Source organism: Malaclemys terrapin, chromosome 1, assembly GCF_027887155.1.
Source record: "Malaclemys terrapin pileata isolate rMalTer1 chromosome 1, rMalTer1.hap1, whole genome shotgun sequence".
Lineage (NCBI taxonomy): Eukaryota > Metazoa > Chordata > Testudines > Emydidae > Malaclemys > Malaclemys terrapin.
The window spans coordinates 296,271,241-296,294,060 of record NC_071505.1 but is presented as its reverse complement, the minus strand read 5'-3'; the positions used below and the strand labels follow the sequence as shown (position 1 = coordinate 296,294,060).

Genomic DNA, 22,820 nt, shown 5'->3' with positions numbered 1-22,820 from the left:
GACGGAGTTTCCGAGGGTATTTCATCTGAACTCTTTTTGTCATTTTGAATATAAATGGACGCGGAGTCTGACTGATTTCCTTAGACACTCGCTCGGCACGAGTGGAGGTGTAGTGTTATATGTACTGATCACTGATCAAACTGCTAACGTGTGTCTTCTCGCTTCTTCAGTGTTCAACTGTGTGTTCAACATGCAGCCTCTTCAACTATGTCTAACTTCACTTCAAACATGAATAGACTATAATCCTTAATTAACGACATCGACATTTGGTATATAGCCCTTGCACAGCTTGTATTAAAGTGTATTAAACACGGAACACGGAAAACAATATGGTAAGAACTTTTTGTTGTGAACTTTACACACTCCCTACGGTATTAAGAAAGAAAAACGGCATGTATCATGCAATAGCTCTTACCTACGTAACATCTATTATCTGATCAGCTAAGTAATCCGAAGCCCTTCTGAAAATGCAGTGTCATTCTAATTACCTTCTTTCTAAACTTGGAGAAACTTATATTTGCTTAAATAAGCTTTTTACTAACAAATTAGCTATTAAAATAATCTTAAATTTCGTCTATTCTGACTGTACAGTACTGAAAACCGCAAGTAGGGAGGCAGTTTTGACAATGCTAGATATGAGACGAGAAACGGACTCCATGTAACTTTGTATGCAGTGTTGTAGTCCTGCTGGGTCCCAGGATATTATCAATAAAAGATATTACCTCACCCACCTAGTCTCGCCATCTAACTTTGTTTATTTGTAAACATGGGACTAGCAACCACCAAATAAAGTGCTTACAGAAACTGTGGAAAAAAGCTCCACCCAAAAGATCCGTTGCTGACGGTAAGAATTGGAGTGTGTACAAGTTTGCAAGCTGGCTGTTCAGTGCTGACTCAGAACAGTAATGTAGGTCACAACGAGTTTCCTAGTTATCTAAATTCCAACAATTAAGGTGTTCTTTAGAGACTTCTAAAGCGCTATTGTTAAATTTCTAAACGCAGTGCTTTTTACTGAATTCAACCTGCATCTGGGCAATTACACTGAGTTTGAAAGCCAACGTTTGGAGCCTGTACGCTTGCTTTTTGCTATTCAACCGTTTAACCTTCTGCTTTTATCCTCTGTCCATTCCCATCACAATAATCCATTTCATTTGTCCTAAAAGCATATTTTTAAAAGTTGTTCCAATGACTCACAATTCTTTTTTCATTAATTTTAAGAAAAGCATTAAGTGATATCCTAACTACTGTCTATTCAATTCTGGACTCTTACCAAGAATGTTTATTCATCGTTTAATCATTAGTTTGACCCTTTATTACCATCATTAAGTGTTCATAGAATTAATCGTACACATTATTTAAAGAGCTTTTAAAAAGCTGCACCTTCTGAAACGGCTTTCACTCCACACACTGAAGGAACTCAGTCTTCCGACTGACACCGAACATTGTCTATTTTCAGACTGGTTTATTTAAATTCTCTTGTAGTTTACTATAGCGCGGCAGAAAAAAATACTCATAGTCCTACGGAGGATGAGCAAACTGTTGGATGTTGCCGAAACAGCAGCAGCAGCAGCAGCGATGAGATATTATTCCCAAGCGCAAAGTTGTAAAGAAGATAAACCAGGATCAGGATACAAGATAAGAAAATAACTACAAGATATGTATTTATTTCACTGTCGTTCAGAGTTTTCTATTATCATAAAAGTGAGCCATAGTATCAGAGCCCCTCCGCCACTTTGCAGTAAAATGAGTGTTTGCGCGCGAGAGGGGAGGGGGTTTCAAAGTGACTATTGTATTTTTGTCAAGAAAATAAATAATAGGAAAAGAATCCGTTGTAATGTAACATAAACAGTAGGAAATCATCCGGCTAGATACCGCACGACAGGAAAGAAAAAACCTCGAAATCTCACCTGGTCCACAGTTTCTGTTCAAACGCAGTATATCTCCCTGCATGTCCATTGCAATTTTTTTAGAACAATCACATCACTCGGTTCATTAGCACAAAATCGTTTAGCCTCACTTCTCTCCTTCAATTCCTTTCTAATTGCATCAGTGTGTGTGTATATATATATTTCTCCTTTTAAACACAGAAGGTTCTCAATCCTGCAGAAGTTTCATTATTTTTTCGTAGAGGCAGCAAGAACTTCTTGCTGACTCAAGTAGGAACTTCGCGCTTTAGCAGATTCAAACAACTCCGGTGCCCGGCCTCCCTTTCCATCGTTTACGCGCTGACTCTCATGCAGAGGGTACCACTGGAACCATCCCAGCCAATGGCTCCTAAGAGACGGGTGACAAGAAACCCCCTAAAAGCACATATTCTTTCAGCTTGTTAACAACATAGTTAAGCTCACGGAAACATCCTACGTCCCATGTGACTTCACCCGTGTCAACTTATCTTGAGTCGGTCATTCCGCTCACTGGTCTGCTTTACTAAACTATTTTATTCCAAAAGCAGAAAAATTAAATGTGTAGCAGAAAGAGAGGGCAGAGCGATTGGAAATTGAGAATATAAACAACACTTACGACCAAGCCAATTTAATTTCGTTTCACTGGAAGGCCCTCTTGCAATATTCCTGGTTTACATTCAGTTCAGAGACGCTGGCCTTAGGCCAGAAAAGTGCAATTTCATTTCTTGGATGGAGAAGGAGTTTTATAATTTCAAGCTCAGCTTTAAATGGAAGGTTTAAATATCCTCAGCAAACACATTGCCATTAACCCTTCAGGAACTTCTCCTGACATACTCTCCTCCCCTCCTATATGGTAGGAATGAAAAGGGAACTGTCACATATTCTCGGTGCACCTGCGGAGTCTTAGCAATGGGTCTTAGCAATGCTGCTTCCCCTTTCCTGCGTATTAATCTCCTGCGAATTTGCAATGGTAGGGTTGCAACAAATTCACTTTAGAACTCTTTTGTAGTAAAAAAAGAAGAGTATATTCAAATATATAAACATGAGAGGCAATGGAGAACATAGATGTGGCAGCAGTGGGCACTGTGGCATGCACTTGTAAAAGCTTAGTGGGTGACACGGAGGGAAATCCATTCATCTGCACATATAAAGCATAACCTGGATGCGAGCTCCAGAGTCCCTGCGAGCGGGGAGAGTAGCTTCTCTCTGCTGCTGCTGTGCATGGCAAGGCAGCACTAAGCAGGCACTGGGCAGGCTGGTGCTCTCCTCAGACACGTGATTGAATCTGATCTCTGGCGCTGCTCAGTGGGGTAGTGGAGGAGGAGGAGAGGAGGAGGTCGTAGTGTTGTGTACTTAAGGTCGCGTGTGTGCAGGGTTTTTCTCCCTCTCTCGCGGAGGAGTAAGTGCCACTGCTCCGCCTTCTCCTTTTCGCAATGTTGACGCAATCTATAAATAGTGGAACAAAAGGACCAACTTCCTCGCAGCTTTGCTGAAACTGCACAAAAAAGGCAACAGGGGGGGTTGTTATTTTTATTTTTTTTTTCTGGTTAAACAGCCGAATCTAGGGGTAATCTCGCTATTGGAAGATTTTTCTTCGCTTTCTCATCATACTGGCAGCGTCCTGCAACTGGCTATTTTGCTTTACAGTGAGAAGGGTGTTTTTCCTCCTCTGACAGATCAGTAAGTACAATTCAGATATTTCCTTTTTGGGGGGGGGGGAGGGAGGATTCCTCCTCTTCTATCTGCTACAATAGAAAGGCAGAAGGATACAGAGGAAATAAAGAAGGACTGGGATTTCAGACCGAGAGCTAAGCCATAGTGGTTTGTTGTCACTGAACTGGAGGGGCATGCGACTGTACGTGGGTCTCATACTGTAGGGGTGTGTGTGTGTGGTGAGGAGCTGGGTTAGTCGGGATATCAACTGTCACATATTACAATAGGTTATAAAAATAGGAATAGTTACTGCCGCTTACAGAACAAAAGCTGACGCATTAACCAATATTAAACAGGCTTTTGTTAGAAGGGAAATGTGTGTGCGTGCGTGCGTGTGTTGGGGGAGCTGCCTGAAGCAAGTTGCTGTGTTAGAAAGCCTAGTAGGAGATTTGTTTACCGCCAGAGCTCATCGGCGTGTTTACTGCACACACACGCCGTACTGGGCTCGCCTCTACCCAATCTGCTGCCGGAGCTGAAGACAGAGAGGATCTTCCACCTTTTCACCACCACTCCGGATTAAAAGGGAGTGCATTTGTTCTTGCTTGGGGGATCAGCCTCCCCCAATCTGCACGGCATGTTGGGGGCAGCTAATACTGTGCTGATATACCCCCTCCCCAGTAACTAGGGGATTGGTGCAAGCGTAGGCAGCTACTGGCCAGGGAGAGAATTACATCATCCCCCTCCAATTATGTTACCTTTGGAGCTCTACACCGTGAGAGATCATGGAGGCAACGACATTGCTCTCACAGAAAGCGGAGGGGAAGGGAGCAGTGTGCTTGAGTCGGTCCCAGGCACACAGAGGGAGACAAGCAGCCCAGGCGCGCGCGCCCTCACACATAGAGCTATAATGACCAGAATCTAGTGTTTACAGTGCTCACACAAGCGTATTGTGACGTCATGTGATTGACAGCCAATCCCTCCAGCCCGGCTCTGTCCAGAGCCTGACAACCGACTCTATATTAAGAAAAGAATGAAGTCACCGCCACCCTGACAACAGCAGGCGGCGGGCCCTTCCGCTGGCTCCCTCCCACCTTTCTCCCTCCCCTGGATCCTGGAGGAAGCCGCTCTGCAGTACGAAGGGACGATGAGGGCTCAGGCTTCCATAGCACCCCAAGAGGAAAGTGCCCAGTGATCCCCACTTCCTTCCAGAGAGCCAGCAGGAGGGCGGGCGAAAGAGGGAGGAGACACTGACCAGCCCTGTTGAAAAGGAGCCTCCTCCCATTGTGCAATAACATTCAGGAGTTACAAGCGGTTTTGTTTAGCTAGGGAGGGGACAGACACCAGAGCCAGTCTTGCACAAGCAAGACAAGGGACAGAGCCTGTAGCCTGGCAGTAGCCTCTGGAACTCATGGGCCAATTTCCCTCATCCTATATCACTTCCACCTTCCATGTGTCTCCATTACATGGCTCCCAACACCCAGAAACTGAGCGGCAACAGCTTGGCAGAAGGAATAGTTAATAGGTCGGACAACACAGCCACGAAGGGACTTGTTACCCATAAAACCTGCATCGTTTATTAAATAGCAGCCATCAGCATAAGGGAAGAATTCTAGTGTGCTACAGTATAGTTCAAACCACTAAACGTACCGCTGTTTGGGGTCATTCCTATACAATACTGGAGTTGGTTGATTTGTCTTTCAATAAGGGTGGGGTTCTGCTCTCAAATCGATAAGCAAACTTTTGAGAGGCACACAGAAGCTTTTCTGGGGATGGGTTCTAACTGGGCCCTGTTTTACTGAGTCTCGATCATGATTTTAAAATGATCTAATTTCAGTCGTTTCAAAATAGCAAAATCTATGATAAGTGGAGCTTTTCATTACATGCTAGTTCTGTTTGTTTAGCCTACCTCTGTTATAACAAGAAAAAGAAACCCGGTCACTCAGGCTTTGCACAAATCTTCATAACTGAGAGATATTCTGATAGCGCCCAACATGTCTGTCTTTTGGTAATATGTTAAAGGAAATGTGAATCACAGGTGGTGCATTTTAAAAGCTCCAGGTGTACTAATACAGTTCAGGATTTAATAATAAACAAGTACAAAATCCATTGTTTTGCCTCTAGATTTAAAAGTATTGCTTACTGTAAAGTAGCTCTGTTGTAAAATTAGATTTCTAACATTTGAAATGTTTACCTTAGTATCACAGTTAATACCATGTTTGGGTGCTTTACATAATGATGATTAATTTACACTGGACATTTTAAACAAACACTGTATGTTCAGGAAGCAATTTATCATAAGAGATTTAAGTTTTATTTCTGGACAAAAAACAGCTAAACTGCTGTCTCAAATATTTTATATGAACAAGGTAGAACACACAGAAAACCATCCTAGTGTTGTGAAATTCCTAGGAATATACTTTTGATACTGTATTTCTTACTATACAAATTATAGGAACAATGACATTTACTGGCCAGTCATAGTAGGTTTGTGACAGAGGACAATAAATGGTACACCTTAGTTCAAAAGTTAATCTCTGCACAAAATAAACATTTAAAAATAATAGAAAAGCATGTTTGAATACAGAGTCCAAAATTAATCCTCATATCCTATCTTATTTTTTCCTGTTTTATCATTTTAACATTATAAGATTACCAAAATATTGCAATGTATACTTGAGACATCAAAGGCAATTTTTCATTTCTTAAATTTGTCAAAATACTGAAGTAGTACTTACCCACTGCAAAGTCAATAAATCCATATCACACTAAAAACAACAAAAAGTATTTTACAGACAGTGATATTTGGTGAAAAAAACTTTTTTTTCCCTCTAGTGCAGTAACCTAAAAATACAACTAAATAATAAACATTTACCCACTGGAAACTGTAAGAATCATGGACTTCAGTTTAGTGGTGCATGCAGTTTTTAACTTGTTGATGGTTTTGGTTTCTTCAAAGTAGTCTATTACTTTTTGAAGTTTGTGTGTTTCTATTTGTGCAGAAAATAGACAGAAAAGCTTTGAGTTCCCTACTGTTACAAAAGTAAAAAGGAAGTTAAGTTTGAGCTGCTAAATTGGCAGTCTGGAATGAGTCAATAGTATCTCCTTTGTCCTGCTAGCTTTCTCTGTTATATTGCTTTGCTCTATTTCCTCTACACAAGAAAGCAAGAATTTCACATTTAGGATTTCAAATTTTAGATATTTTTAATAAGGTTACATTTTTATAAGCCTTGTTGTTTTCCAAATGTTTTATTGCACAAGATTGGAGTACATACACCTTTTCAGATTATGGTATAACTGTAACACACTATCAATGACACCACACTAACTTTCATTAACCAAGCAGATAACTTTGTACATTTTTCAGCATATACTTAATTAGGTAAATTATTGTTATTTTCTTGTTAACATACCTTCATAAGAAATCTAATGTGCTCTTTTCCAAGCATTTCATAATTCCTAATTTGATTAAAAAAAAACGGGTGAGAATTGGGACAAAAAGATGAAAACTGCCCTTTATCTCACTTGCTGAGGATTCCCTTGATGTGGGTAAGTCCCAGCAGGCAAAGAGCCATCATAGGTTACTTTTGCAACACCCTCCTAGGAAATATGCCTAAAGATCACTGCACTCCAGTTGGTGGACAGTCAATTAGGGATAAATATCAGCTTAGGTAAATTAGAGCTGCCCCTAGGGTGCTCAAACTTGTACCAGAGACATGACTGGGCAGAGATCAGAGAGCTATAACCAGCTACTGGATGGCTCCCCAATTCTGCTACATTTACCAGAGCTTTGGTGCATCAGAAAATTTGGGCCTAGAACAGTTCATTCTGTCCTTTTAAGTAGTCTGAATAGTAGCAGTGTAAAATAAATTCCAAAGTTGTCAGTGTCTGGAAACAAGAAGTGATTTAATGACTTAGCTGGTGGGGAGGTCTTTCAAAAGCTGAAGCAGGAAGTGTGGGGCCATCACTGTCACTATGGGATCAGTTTCTATTTACCTGAAATCCAGTCTGCTCTGAAACTCTGGCCTTTGGATTGGTATTATGTTGTGCTGCAGATCTGTCATTCTCCCAGAGAAAATAAACAAATGTCAACAAAAAATAGGTTGTGTGAAGGCACTAGTGTTCAGTAAATAAAATATGCATACTTTCTGTATTACACATATATATCCCTACACTCATAAATAGTCTCATTTGTTTTAAATGTAAAAAATACACTGGAATTTAGAATCCGCCCTGTAGCATACACATTAAAGAAAGCTAAATTGTATTAATTCATTATGAGGATCAAACCTGTATTTCCATATGTACAGTGTGTAATTTTTAATTACTTTATGTTAAAATACAAAATGTTCAGAGTTCATACAAGATAATACTCTGGGAGTTTTCTAAAAAATACAAACTTTATTTTTTAAAAGAGTTACTTTTTTTCTTGTGATTACCTCAGCTAAATAAGCATAAGGGGGACATTCAGCACATGACTAATTTCAAATTAATCTCCCCTTTCATTCCCCTTTTTATAGACTTCTAAAATTTGTGTCAGTGGACCGCTGATCTGCTGCAACATCACAGCTACTGTGATTCTGGTCAAGAATTGTGGCAGGAATTATTATTATTTAACAGTATGGTTGTGCAAAAAAAATTACAAACCCATGACATATAATGAAAGTCATATACTTGAGCCCTTATGCATCAGCTCCAGGCTCTAGCAAGGTTCAGTGATAGCCATGACTTTACAGTGGTTGGCAGTAAGTCCGTGCAATTTCAGAGTACCTGAAATAGAGGAGAAAATATTTGTTACATTTAATTATTTGTTAAATGCCCCTCCACTCCTTACTATTTGGGGCATCTGACACATAAACACACATTTATCACTTTAAAAAACTCTAGTTCTCCTTTAATTTTAGCTATTAGGTAGCAAATATTGTGGGTCATATTTTTCTCATCAATGAGATTTTTGTATTCGAAACACGACAGAATATACGTCTAAATTTTAAAACAAAAGCTAAATCAGGTTATTTCTATATCTCACTTTTGTTTACTGAAATAATACATTTAGTCTATTATGTGTTATTAATGCAGCACTTGGAAAATCTATTCATCCACTTTCCAAATGAGAGTAAAAAAAAATTCTCTGGTGAGCATAGGAGCTTAAGCCATTAATATCTGCAGCTTTCATTTAAAAAATAAAGTACACTTCTGTTCTCTAGGTTGTGAATATTACCATAGTTCATATTTGGAGGGTTAATGATGCAGTGTTGTCCTCCTGGGTCTGCAGGAAGACAGTTCCAATGCCTCTGCTACTGCTCATCACTTTGTCAAGTAGTAGCAAAGTGAAATTAACAAAGCTCTGCAGAGATGAACATCTGTAGTCCAGAGTCTTATGACTAACTGTGAAATTGTCAGTAATGTCAATATCATATTGGTGTCCCTGTCTGGCAAAACTATTAACATCAGAATGAGGTACTGCAGTTATTCATAGGGGTAGGGGAATAGGGAATAGAGAACAGATAAAAGAAATGGAGGCTGAGGGAGAAGTAAAGTAGCACAGATTCAACCACCCTCTCATAGAAGCCACAACGCTCTCGAAAAGTGGAGAAGGGATAGAAACCTCCCTTTTCTCTTCCAGAAGCTAGAAAGGGGTGAAACTTATGATTCCTATTGACTGGCAACTATATGCAACATCTTTATAGAAATGTCTATACACTTTCTCATTTCTAGTACCTGGTTATGGCAGGGAGCCCCATCTTTCATCCATTCTTCCCTGTCCCCCTCTTTTGTATCTATTTCTGGTTTGTGGATTTAGTCCTCTGACTAATACCAGTAAGTATCTAATATAATTTTCAAGTCCTGCATTAATGCTCCATAACAGAGTCATATACTTAGTATTTTGAGAATAAAAGCAAGTAAAGCTGGCAAGATATTAATTTTTAAAGATAACTACTACACATGTATAATTACTTCTGCTAAGATTTTCTATTATATATGTATAGTAGTTCTTAATACTGTATATGATATTACTGTATAGTATTGAATATCACTGTACATGTAATATTGTACATGATATTAGCAATTGCAGGGTATTAAATAATGCACTTTTAAAAAAAATGTATAAGCATGCACTTAACACAGGCTATAAATATGCACATAATACAGATCACAAAGTAGCCATTCCAACATGGCAGGTATAAAAGATAAATGCAAATTAGGAAAATTCAAAAAGTCTATCAGGTGAATAATACACATTTTTAACCTTACATAAAAGATTATAAAAAGAAATATAAATGCAGAAAACTTTAAAAAAACACTATGCTTTTAAGACAAACTGGCAAAATCCAGAATATTCAATATTCAGTATTTAAACTACTGTTTTACACGTGTTTTAACTTTTAATTTGCCTATTACTGATTGAATGTTACATGCATGTGAACAACCTTTGTTTAATAAAATCACTAATTTCACCCAAAAAATCCATTATATGATACTGTTTGATTGCCTGTTACAATCTTCATGTACTATTGACTAAATACGAATTTTTGGCAACCTTTCCATGTAAAATCTATTAATTGTTATAGGGTCTCATCCTGTAAACGCTTCTCACACAAGAAGTCCCATTAAAGTCAAAGGGACTATTTGCATGAGTAAGGGCTACCTGTCAGTTTGGATTTTACTTCAACTCAGTTTTGTAATGCTGATCTGTAGGACAAATACTGCTGAAGAGCCAAAAAGAAAAAAAGCTAAATAATTAATACAATTATTTGCGTTTTGTAACTCCTACAGATTTTTGTCACTTACAAGCATTAGAACAACGACTCAAATGCCAATGAGGGAATATATATATATATATAGTTCCTAGTAATATAGTAATACAGGCTAGATTGAGCCCAGCCTTGCATGTCTGCAAGAGGACTAAAGGGGCTGTGAAGGGTGGTGCACAAGAGTCCTTTCTCAGAAGGTGCAGACAGAACTGTAGTTTCTGAATTCAGAGGAGTAAACCAGCCCCAGAAGGGGAAGGAGGAGGTGGGGCTATGTCCCCCACTGGCCAGATGCAGAGAAGGGAGCATACTCCACTATGTTAAGAGCTAGTGGAGCATGCACAGTCTGCCTGTGCACTGGGGAGCTCAGGGAGAGATTTTCTCCCCGAGCTCCCTCTGAGAAGTTGCTGTGCTCTGCAGCATCCCTTACTCAGGACTGCCTTAAAGACAGAATTGAGCCTTCAGTTAGATACTGAGTATTTCTCTGTACGTGTGCAATATTTTTTAGGGAGGGATACCATAAAGAATGTTAATTAACTTACCTTAGACATAGAGTTTGCATGCTTTGTGCTTATGAGAGCCATAAAACATTATTATATGTATCAGCACTGTAGACAAAGGTGACCTGCAAATATAAAATTCAAAGAATCAAGCAGCTTTAATATGATTTGCTGAATATCCTCAAATAAGCAAGGTTAATTGATGCATTAGGAATGTAAACCTTGTTCCCTTCACCCCCACTCCCTTAGCTCCTCAGAAGTTGCAGATTGCTGGCTACAGCTCTATCTGACACTTCAAACTGAACTATACTCGTGATGTTACATCAACATCAAGATGGAGGAAGGGTGGTCTAGTGGCCAAGACACAGGTTTGGGAGCTGAGATTGGGATCATATTCCTGGCTCTTTCCCAGACTTCCATGTGTGGCTTTTGGCAAGAACATAGCCACTCTGCACCTCAGTTTCCCAAATTATAAAATGAGGTTGATTAACACTTTTGTACCTCACAAGGGTATTGTGAGGCTAAATTCATAAATATTGAAAGATGTTCAGATACTACAGTGACAAGGGCCATAGAAAATCTAAAACACAACCAAATTTAAAAGAATTAGGAACATTTTGTTTAACTGCATATTTGACATAAAACTCATTGGTCGGGAAGCAGATTGTTGAGTTAACCATGGCCATTAAAGATCACAGAGCTAGGTCATCTGGAAAGGATCTGGATTCAAAGCTCCCCCTGAGAAGGGAGCTCATAGTGTGTCACATCTCCAGAAAGAAATTTTCAAAGTTACAGTGGGTGACACCCCATGCTCTGGTCCTTTATGCTGGGTAAAAGGGTCAGAAAAGTGTATAGAGGCTCTTATTTGGCCAGGATAGGATACCCCTGGCACAGGAACTGAGGAAGACAGTCATAAGACTGCCTTCTGAGGACCCCCCTCCAAAGCCCTGGAGCAGGAAGGCATGACTGGATGTGGGAGGATTTGTCAGGGGTTGAGATTCAACATTGCATAGGGTACATCCAGACTACCCGCCGTATCGGCGGGTAGCGATCGATTTATCAGGGATCGATACATTGCATCTCGTTAAGACGCGATATATCGATTCCCGAATGCACTCCCCGTCGACTCCGGAACTCCACCAGTGCGAGCGGCGGTAGCGGAGTCGACGGGGGAGCTGCAGCCGTCGATCCCGCGCCGTGAGGACCCAAGGTAAATCGATCTAAGATACTTCGACTTCAGCTACGCTATTCACATAGCTGAAGTTGTGTATCTTAGATCGATCCCCCCCAGTGTAGACCAGCCCAGAGATTCTGTGCAGCACTGTGGCTCAGAGGGCTGCTCAGGGAGACTGTTATAATTTAGGCCTCTGAGACTGTCTGCATTATGCCAGGGGCTGTGGAGCAGCCCAGGATTGAGAGGGCGCAAAAGTGGTTTAAAGCTACCTCAGACCCACCTGGGTTGTGAATATTGTGCTGTGTCTCTTAGAGGAGCAGTGCAGAATCTCAACCAAAATGTCTAAAAGAGCTCTGAGACAGCTTATGGATGAAAAGTGCTCTTTAAGTGCTAGGTATCATTATTATTAAACGATAATTATAACAAACAAATTGCAAAGTGGCAAACATTTTAACTGAATGGAAGGATCATCTGTACTGATAGATTCTGTGCTACGAGAAGACAAATTAGCAGGTAATAGCAAAATTGTCCTTTTATTCATACCTAACAATCTATCAGTCTGGAGGGAGAGGTTGTTGGGAATTAGCAAGCAAAATGGGATGAAGAGAGGGAAAGATAAGGAAGGAAACAAGATTTCATAGCAGACTGCTGAACTTGGTGACTAAAAGCCCAATCAAACAAGGAAACAATATCCACCTTGTAATTCTTTGTAAATGAATGGATCAATGCCCAGGTCATTGCTCTTCAAATTTTGTCACAGACACTCTATTTCTCTCTTCCCATTGATCTTTTGAGGGGATCAACAACCATGTGGACAAGGGTGATCCAGTGGATATTGTGTACTTGGACTTTCAGGAAGCCTTTGACAAGGTCCCTCACCAAAGGCTCTTAAGCAATCAGTCATGGGATAAGAGGGAAGGTCCTCTCACGGATCAGTAACTGGTTAAAAGATAGAAAACAAAGGGTAGGAATACATTATCAGTTTTCACAATGGAGAGGAGTAAATAGCAGTGTCCTCCAGAGTGCTGAACTGGAACCAGTTTTGTTCAAAATATTCATAAATGATCTGGAAAAAGGAGTAAACAGTGAAATGGCAAAATTTGCAAAGGAGAGAAAATTCAAGGTAGTTAAGTCCAAAGCAGACTGTAAAGAGTTACAAAGAGATCTCACAAAACCGGGTTACTTGTCAACAAAATGGCAGATTCGATGTTGATAAATGCAAATAATGCACATTGGAAAACATAACCCCAACTACACATACAAAATGATGTGGCTTAAATTAGCTGTTACAACTGAAGAAAGAGGTCTTGCAGTCACTGTGGATAGTTCTCTGAAAACATCTGCTTAATGTACAGCGGCAGTCAAAAAAGCTAACAGAATGTGAGGAACCATTAGGAAAGGGATAGATAAGAAAGAAAATATCATAATGCCACTATATAAATCCATGGTATGCCCACACCTTGAATACTGCTTGCAGTTCTGGTCGCCCCATCTAAAAATGTATATATTAGAATTGGAAAAGGTACCGAGAAGTGCAACAAAAATGATTAGGGAATGGAACAGCTTCCAGATGAGGAGAGATTAAAAAAACTGGGACGGTTCATCTTGGAAAAGAGACAACTAAAGAGGGATATGATAGAGGTCTATAAAATCCTAAATGGCATGGAGAAAGTTAATAAGGAAATGTTATTTACCCCTTCACATAATACAAAAACCAGGGGTCACCCAATGAAATTAATAGGCAGGCAGCAGGCTTAAAAGAAACAAAAGGAAATACTACTTCACACAATGCACAGTCAATCTGTGGAACTCATTGTCAGGGGATGTTGTGAAGGTCAAAATTATAACTGGGTTCAGAAAAGAATTAGATAAGTTCATGGAGATAGGTCCATCAATGGCTATTAGCCAAGATGGTCAGAGATGCAACCCCATATTCTGTGTGTCCTAAGTCTCTGACTGCCAGAAGCTGCGAGTGGACAACCAGGTATGGATCACTCAATAAACTGCTATGTTATGTTCATTCTCTTCAAAGCATCTGGTATTTGCCACTGTTGGAAGACAGGATATTGGACTAGATGGAGCACAGGTCTGACCTAGTATGGCCATTCTTATGTTCTTATCCTTATTTGCTTTTCTTTAACAATAAGCTGCTCTAACCAATTTGGATACGGTTGCTTTATATACTCTGTTGCCTTTTTTTTTAACCAGTATACACCGGAAATAATGTATCTTATTTTCAAAAGGCTTCCATCATTTCTAGATTATATTTTATGGCCCTTCTCACATCCAGAGAGTGAAACTTCAATGTCCTTAGGATGAGAAAGGCTTAGGTGAATAATGGGATAATAAGTGAATAGTGAATAATATGAAAAAATAAGATTTTTTTAGGGATAAACTCTGGGGCTATGAAGAAGACTATCTTATTAAGAAAATAAAGAAACCGTTCCTGAATTGAAATTGTTTCTAGAGTTCATATTCTCTCTGAAAATGTGACTTTCATTGAAAAGGGAAAAAACCCAGCAACTTTAGACAGCCGTTCAAATGGAAGCTCCATCAATGTAGGGAGAAGCAAATTTAAGTTCCAATATGCCATAAGATATTTAATTGATGGTTGAAACTTTGCAATGGCCTTGATACATCTTGAGCTGTGAGGTTGAATTGCTACACTGTCTGCATCTAGCAAGTTTGAGAGCCTCAGATGCTGAAGTCTGCGCAAAGAGATAGTTGATTGTAGACTGGACATAAATTAATACCTTGATTTGATCCATTAGTCAAAAAGAATTGCTGAACTGAAGGAGGTTCAGGCCTTAAAGTTCCACATTGCTAATTTTAATTTCTCTGGGTTGAGACAGATCAGTAGGTCCCTTGGAGATGGAAGCATACATGGCAAATGAAGAAACATCTCTATGATGTGATGGACCAGTCATACGAGAATACCTGTAGAGTAACTCCTTGCTTAAGGTTGTAGTTATGTTCCTGAAAAATGCAACGTTAAGCAAAACAATGTTAAGTGAATCCAATTTCCCCATAAGAATTAATGTAAATGGGGGGGTTAGGTTCCAGGGAAATTTTTTCACCAGACAAAAGACATATATATATATATATACACACACACATACACAGTATAAGTTTTAAACAAACAATTTAATACTGTACACAGCAATGATGATTGTGAAGCTTAGTTGAGGTGGTGAAGTCAGAGGGTGGAAGGGGGTGGGATATTTCCCAGGGAATGCCTCACTGCTAAATGATGAACTAGAACAGCTGAGCCCTCAAGGGTTAACACATTGTTGTTAATGTAGCCTCACACTCTATAAGGCAGCACAAATGGAGGTAGGGGAGACAGCATGGCAGACAGAGACACACACCCTGTGCGTGAGAGAGAGAGAGAGAGAGAGAGAGATGTGCATTGCCCCTTTAAGTATGCTGACCCCACTCTAAGTACATTGCCTTTTTAAGTAGATCAGCAAGTTGAGACAGCCCCTGCTGCCAGCAAGCTCCCTCTGTCCTGAGCTCTGTCGTGTCTCCCCCGTTCTCTATGGAGATGGGGAAAGCGGGTGGCAGCAGCAGGGGGGAGAGGGACACCCTGACATTAGCCCCCCTCTTCCCCCCTCCAGCCCATTCAGCAAGCAGGAGGCTCCCGGGAGTAGCTCCAAGGCAGAGGGCAGGAGCAGCACATGGCAGGGGCTGGGGCAGCTGAACTGCCTGGCAGTTGATAGCCTGCTGGGAGGCTGTTGCACAGGGAACTTAGGGGAGCAGGGAGCTGATAGGGGAGCTGCCAATCCACCCTGGTTCAAGCCCCCACCAGCCAGCTCCAACGGGCTGCTCTTCCTGCAAGCAGTGGACAAAGCAGGCAGCTGCTAAACAAAATTATAAGGGAGCATTGCGCAACTTTAAACGAGCATGTTCCCTAACTGATCAGCAACGTAACAACAAGGTGGGAGGAGTTGCAAATTCGGAGGAGGATAGGGATATTCTGCAGGGAGACTTGAATGAGCTTGTGAATTGGAGTATCAGAAATAGGATGAAATTTAATAGTGAAAAGTGTAAGGTGATGCACTTGGGGATGACTAATAACAATTTTAGTTACAAGATGGGGACGCACTGGTTAGAAGTAACGGAAGAGGAGAAGGACCTAGGGGTCCTTGTAGACCGCAGGATGACTATGAGTCGACAATGTGACGTGGCGGTGAAAAAAGCCAATGCGGTCTTGGGATGTATTAGGCGAGGTATATCTAGTAGGGATAAGGAGGTCCTGCTTCCGTTGTATAAGGCGCTGGTGAGACCTCATTTGGAGTACTGTGTGCAGTTCTGGTCTCCCATGTTTAAAAAAGATGAACTCAAACTGGAACGGGTGCAGAGAAGGGCGACTAGGATGATCAGAGGAATGGAAAACCTGTCGTATGAAAAGAGATTAGAGGAGCTTGGGTTGTTTAGTCTGACAAAACGAAGGCTGAGGGGGGATATGATTGCTATCTTTAAATATATCAGAGGGATAAATACAAGGGAGGGAGAGGAATTATTCCAGCTTAGTACTAATGTGGACACGAGAACGAATGGATATAAACTGGCCGTGGGGAAGTTCAGGCTTGAAATTAGACGAAGGTTTCTGACCGTCAGAGGGGTGAAATATTGGAACGGCCTTCGAGGGAAACGGTGGGGGCGACGGACCTGTCTGGTTTTAAGATTAAGTTAGATAAGTTTATGGAGGGAATGGTTTAATGGTAAAACATAGTAGCCAAGGAAAACCAAGCAATGGTACGTAAATAGCATAATGGCCAACAAGGGTCAGGCTAGAGACTCTTGCCTACATGCTCGGGGTATTACTGATCGCCATATTTGGGGTCGGGAAGGAATTTTCCTCCAGGGTAGATTGGCTGAGCCTCTGGAGGTTTTTCGCCTTCCTCCGCAGCATGGGGCAGGGATCACTAGCAGGAGGGTCTCTGCCGATTGAAGTCACTAAAACACAGGATTGGGGACTTCAACGGCAGAGTCCAGGGAAGGGTCTTGAGGCTTGCAGCATGCAGGGGGTCAGACCAGATGTCATAATGGTCCCTTCTGACCTTTAAGTCTATGAGTCTATGAGTAATATGAACAAAACATTAACCGGGACGACTTTAAGTGAGGAGTTACTGTATTCTCTATGCTTAATTTCCTGTTGTTGCTCAAGGCAATCTAGTTGATGGTGAGCATCACAGTCCTCTTTATAAAATCCCTTAGCATATTGGAAGACTGTTACCAGGTCCTCCCTCAGTCTTCTTTTTGCAAAACTAAACATGCCCAGTTTTTTAACTGTTCCTCATAGATCTGGTTTTCTAAATCTTTTATCATTTTTGTTGTTCTCCTCTCCAGTTTGTCCACATCTTTCTTAAAGTGTGGCACCCAGAACTGGACACAGTACTCCAGCTGAGGCCTCACCAGTGCTAAGTAACTCAGAACAATTACCTCTTAAATCTTACATATAACATGGCTGTTAATACACCCCAGAATATTAGCCTTTTTTGCATCTGTATCACATTGTTGACTCACATTCAATGTGAACCACTATAACCCCCAGATTCTTTTCTACAGTACTACTGCCTAGCCAGTTATTCCCATTTTATAGTTTTGCATTTGATTTTCCTTCCTAAGTGTAGTACTTTCCATTTGTCTTTATTGAATTTAATCTTATTAATTTCAGACTAATTCGCCAATGTATCAAGGTCCTTTTGAATTCTAATCTTGTCCCCCAAAGTGCTTGCAACTCCTCCCATCTTGGTGTCATCCACAACTTTTGTAAGCATACTTTCCACTCCATTATCCAAATAATGAAAATATTGAATAGTATTGGACACAGAACAGATGCCTGTGCAACTCCATTAGATATATCATCCCAGTTTGAAAGCGAATCACTAATAACTACTCTTTGAGTACAGTCTTTCCACCAGTTGTGGACCCACTTTATAGTAATTTCAGATAGACCACTGGCTCTCAACCTTTCCAGATTATTGTATCCCTTTCAAGAGTCTGATTTGTCTTGCATACCCCCAAGTTTCACCTCACTTAAAAATTACTTGCTTACAAAATCAGACATAAAAATACAACAGTGTCACAGCACACTATTACTGAAAAATTGCTTACTTTCTCATGTTTACCATGTAATTATAAAATAAATCAATTAGAATATAAATATTGTACTTACATTTCAGTGTATAGTATATAGAGCAGTATAAACAAGTCATTGTATGACATTTTAGTTTGTACTAACTTCACTAGTTCCTTTTTATGTAGACTGTTGTAAAACTAGGCAAATATCTAGATGAGTTGATGTATCCTGTGGAAGACTTCTGCATAACCCCGGGGTTATGTGTACCCCTGGTTAAGAACCACTGATCTAGACCACATTTCTGTAATTTGCTTATGAGACGTCATGTGGGACTGTCAAAAGCTTTACTAAACTCAAGATATATCACATCTAATGTGTCACTCCTTTTCACTAGGCCAATAATCCTGTCAAAGAAGGATATTAGGTTCATTTGGCATGATTTGTTCTTGACAATTCCATGTTGTACATTACTTATCACCCTATTATCCTCTAGGTACTTACAAACTGATTCATAATTTGTTCCAGTGTTTTTCCAAGTATCAAAGTTAAGCCGACTGTATATATACCCCAGGTCCTCTTTGTTCCTCTTTTTAAAGATAGGTACTATGTACTTCTCCATGAGTTTTCAAAGATCAAGGGCGGCAGAGCCTGCCCAAAAGTGGGGGGGCTAGAACCCCCCACCCCTTCTGCCCAGCAAACCAGAAGCTGGAACAGGCCGTGAACTGGGGACCCTCCACCTGCCCAGAGCAGGGGTGTGTGTGTGTGTGTGTTTGCGAGCAGCCCCCAGCCTGTGTTCCCATTCCTCAGGCCCCCACCCAGGGCAGGAGGGTCCACGAGTCCCCACAGCTGCCTGCACTTGGCTCTTACCTGGACCTGGCTCCAGCTATGGGGCCGCAGCCCGGCCATGGTAAGAGCCTCATGGGCAGCTATAGGGAGCCGCGCTGAGGACCCTCTACCTGCCTGGGGTGAGAGGGACAAGAACAGCCCTCGGCCCGTGTCTCTGCCCTGTGGGCCCCCCGCCCAGGGCAGGTGGAGGGTCCACAGCGCGTCTCTCCACAGCTGCCCACACGGCTCTTACCATGGCTGGGCTGCAGCCAACTAGCTGGAGCCAGATCCATGTAAGAGCTGAACATGGCGCGCAGGCAGCTGTGCGGAGCCATGGACCCTCCTGCTCTGGGCAGGTGGGGTTAGGGACATATGCCAGGGGCTGCTCTTGACCCCTACCCCACCCTGGGCAGGTGGAAGGTCCACAGCATGGTGCTCCACAGCTGCCCGGCTCCCCAGCCGAGCTCTAGCTGCCAGCCTGGTTGGGGGGGTGGGGCCTCGGGGGTAGAGGAGGTGCGGGGCGAAAAGTGGATGAGCCAGGCTGGTCCATGTTCAAAAAGTGGGAGGGCCATGGCCCCCTGACCCTCCTCCTCCATTCTGGTGCCAACGTCTGAGATTGGTTCTGCTAGTTTCTTAAGTACCTAGGATGAAGTCCATCAGGCTTTGCTGAGTTGAATACAACTAACTTATCTAAATATTCTTTAACCTGTTCTGGCTTGTGTTCTTTCCCCCTTGTTGTTAATATTGATTGTATTAAGCATCTGGTCACAATTAACTTTTTCAGAGAAGACTGAAGGAAAACAGGTATTAAACACCTCAGCCTTCTTGGTATCATCTGTTATTAGTTCTCCTTCCCTGCTACACCATGGACCTACAGTTTCATTCATCTTTCTCTTGCTCCTAATGTACTTATAGAACCTCTTTTTATGACTTCTATGTCCCTTGGTAGGTGTAACTCATTTTGTGCCTTAGGAATTCTGATTTTGTCCCTGTGTGCTTGTGTCATTTTTTTGCACTCATCCTTAGTACTTTTTCCATGTTTCCTCTTTTTCTAGGATTCTTTTATGATTTTCAGGGCATTAAAGAGCTCCTGATGGAGCCATATTGGCCTCTTACTACTCTTTCTATCTTTCCTTCACATCGGTATAGTTTGCTGTTGTACCTTTAATATTATCTCTTTAAGCAACTGCCAGCTTTCCTGAACTCCTTTTTCTCTTAGATTTTCTTGCCAGGGGACCTTATCTACTATCTCTCTGTTAAAGTATGCTCTATCAAAGTTCACTGTCCTTTTTCTGCTGCTCTCACTCCTTCCTTTACTCAGAATCATGAAGCCTATAATTTCATGATCACTTTTAGCCAAGTTGCCTTCCACCTTCAGATTCATAACCAATTCCACCCTGTTAGTCAGACTCAAGTCTAAAATGGCTGTCCCCCTAGTTACTTCCACCACCATCTGTGATGTCCCCAACACAATCCCCAGATGTGTCCCCAACACATTCCAAAAACTTATTGGACATTTTGTGTTTTTCCATCTTACTTTTCCAAGAATCATCTTAAATTCCCTCATTGCTACCAAGTCTTGTGTTTTGGATATTTCTATTATTTGTTATAGAAATGCCTCATCTACCTCCTCCTTCTGGTGTGGTGGTATATAGTAGGATGATGTCATGAGAGGGATCTATTACCCCCCCTTTATCTTCACCCCAAACCTTTCAACTGGTCTGCCTTTCACCTCTTTCTGACCCCAGAAAAAGTGTATACATTCTTGAAATACAATGCAACAAACACCCTCTCCCTTTTTTTCCTTGCCTGTCCTTCCAGAACAAGTTATACCCCTCTATATCAATATTCCAGTCATGAGTTTTATCCCACCAAGACTCTGTACTACCGACAAAGTCATACTTTAGCTTGTGTACTCAGATTTCCAGTTCATTCTATTTATTCCCCATATTCCTTACATTGGTGTATAGAGATCTAAGATGTTGAGCAGATTCCCTCACTGTTTTTCCTCTTGTTACTGGTACTACTGTAATGTAATTTTCTATTTCCCTCCCCCTGTCCCCCTCTGACTTCCAGCCCTCTGTCAAAGTCCCCCTTTTAATACTTACTTGTGAGCTTTTGTCACCTGCCCCTTTTGAACCTAGCTTAAAGCCCTCATCACTAGGCTGGCAAGTTGGTGTCCCAAAATGCTCTTCCCCTTCTTTGTCAGATGGACCCCATCACTTTTACTTTATCTCATGGTTTTGGAAACTGTTGTTTAACATTTTATATTCTTTGAGACACAAATGATTAATAACTTTGCAAACCTTTACATTGTAATAAAATAATTATTTAGGGGCATTGTTTCCCCTAGATCCATATGTAGAGGGATCAGACATGCTTTCTGCATGGATGCAAAGACTAATTGCCAGCAGTCACAAGTTACCACACAATTTTTTGTAAGCAAACACATTTATTCAAAAGGTGAAAGCATTACAGAGAAAATATATTAAAAACAAGAAAAGAACTTGCATGCATGCTAAAAAGCTAACCAGAGTCACCCCACTCTAACCTCAAGCTCTGGTAGATGTCAGTCCTTCAAAACCCACAAAGATTTTTTTCCCAAGGTTACAAGTTCATAACTGTCTCAGGTTCAGAACCAGAGCAACCATAAATAGTTCAGTCTTTCCTTTATACAACTTGGGCCTTTGATGTTGGTCTCATGTAACAGGTGATCAGCAGACACAGGCCATCTCCTCAGGGCATAGCTTCAAAATGCTGGACTTTTGCATAATCAGAGGTGAGGAATTTGCATTAACCTCTCCTTAGGTATTTCCTAGGAAATCCACTTCACATATATTGTCCCACAAGTCCATTCTTGTCTGGCACTTTGTTCAATATAGTCCTTTGATTATCCAGGCCTTACATCATATCTCCCCCTAGAGAGGTTACATACAATCCTGGATCACAATAATACACATCTTTACATTTAGTACAATGGACCCCAAAGATACCTAAACTTAATTCAACAAAGTTTTTCAAGGACATTGCTGGAAATTGTCATATCTGTCACACAGAATGTCTGATGGTTGTTCTGGTCTGCTCGAACTAGGTCTATTTTGGGAATCCCTGTGTTCAAAAGATCTTCTGTAGGACTGAGCCTTTGAGAGACCACTTGTGGTTGTCCGAGTATTGCCTACTGACTTGATCTATCATGATGTTCTGAAGGGTAGAAACATGCAGACAAGCCAGTCTGATTTGGTTCAGAATGCATCAATTCCATAGTTGTATGGTTTCCTGACAGTGTGGGGATGATCTTGACTGTTGACATAATGCATAGCTTTGGTGTCATCTGTTAGCATTTGGACTGTGGGACCCTGACAAAGAGGCAGGAATGTCTTGCATTTGAGGTAGATATCCCTGAACTCTAGAATGTTTCTGTGGAAAAAAGCTTCCTGACTGGACCATAAGCCCTGAATTTGAAGGCAATGTAGGTTATCCCCTCTCCTCCACATATTTCTGGGCGGTGCAGTCTGTCACCAGAGTTTTGGTAGGTAGAGGTGTGGAGAAGAGTCCTCCGCTGCATACCTAAAGAACGCCTTACCACCAGTGTAATGAGAAGAGGACTTCTTGTGGGCCTGTGACTGTCCATGCAGTGTCTGCTGCGTAGATACAGTGATTTCAAACACCTTTCCAGGGAACCTAGGTGAAGGCTGGCATGCTGTGTGATATTAAGTGCATGAGGCCATGTATCCGAGATGTCTGAAACATGTTTTCATTGATTGATGAGGCTTGTTATTGTGGGAGGTAAGCTTTGGCTGGTATGAAATCTAATAGTGCTCCTATGAACCCTGTGAGCTGAGTCGGAGTCAGTATGGATTCCTGTCTGTTCACTTTGAGATCTAGTGAGGCAAAGAACTTTAGAATTACCTGAATTGAGTCAATAAGCTG

At 41.2% G+C, this 22,820-nt stretch overlaps 3 long non-coding RNA genes across 11 annotated transcripts in view; 1 reads left to right on the top strand and 2 right to left on the bottom strand.

The window, feature by feature from the left end:
- Nucleotides 1–1,644: 1,644 nt before the first annotated feature.
- LOC128829644 (uncharacterized) lies at nt 1,645–2,797 on the bottom strand. Its single transcript, XR_008443367.1, has 2 exons — nt 2,521–2,797; nt 1,645–2,274 (listed from the first exon to the last, which is right to left on the bottom strand). It is a non-coding gene; the product is annotated as an uncharacterized LOC128829644 (long non-coding RNA).
- Nucleotides 2,798–3,291: 494 nt separating this feature from the next.
- The window catches only part of LOC128829605 (uncharacterized), an 84,159-nt gene continuing 64,630 nt past the window's right edge, over nt 3,292–22,820 (top strand). The window contains exon 1 of one of the 4 annotated variants that reach the window (XR_008443356.1): nt 3,292–3,584. This is a non-coding gene — a long non-coding RNA (uncharacterized LOC128829605). The remainder of the gene's footprint in view (nt 3,585–22,820) is intronic. The other 3 variants (XR_008443357.1, XR_008443358.1, XR_008443355.1) reach the window with 3 other exon arrangements.
- LOC128829620 (uncharacterized) overlaps nt 8,154–22,820 on the bottom strand; it is a 53,295-nt gene continuing 38,628 nt past the window's right edge. For all 6 annotated transcript variants that reach the window (XR_008443361.1, XR_008443362.1, XR_008443359.1 and 3 more), the window contains 2 exons: nt 10,849–10,931; nt 8,154–8,324 (listed from right to left, as the gene is read on the bottom strand). This is a non-coding gene — a long non-coding RNA (uncharacterized LOC128829620). The remainder of the gene's footprint in view (nt 8,325–10,848; nt 10,932–22,820) is intronic.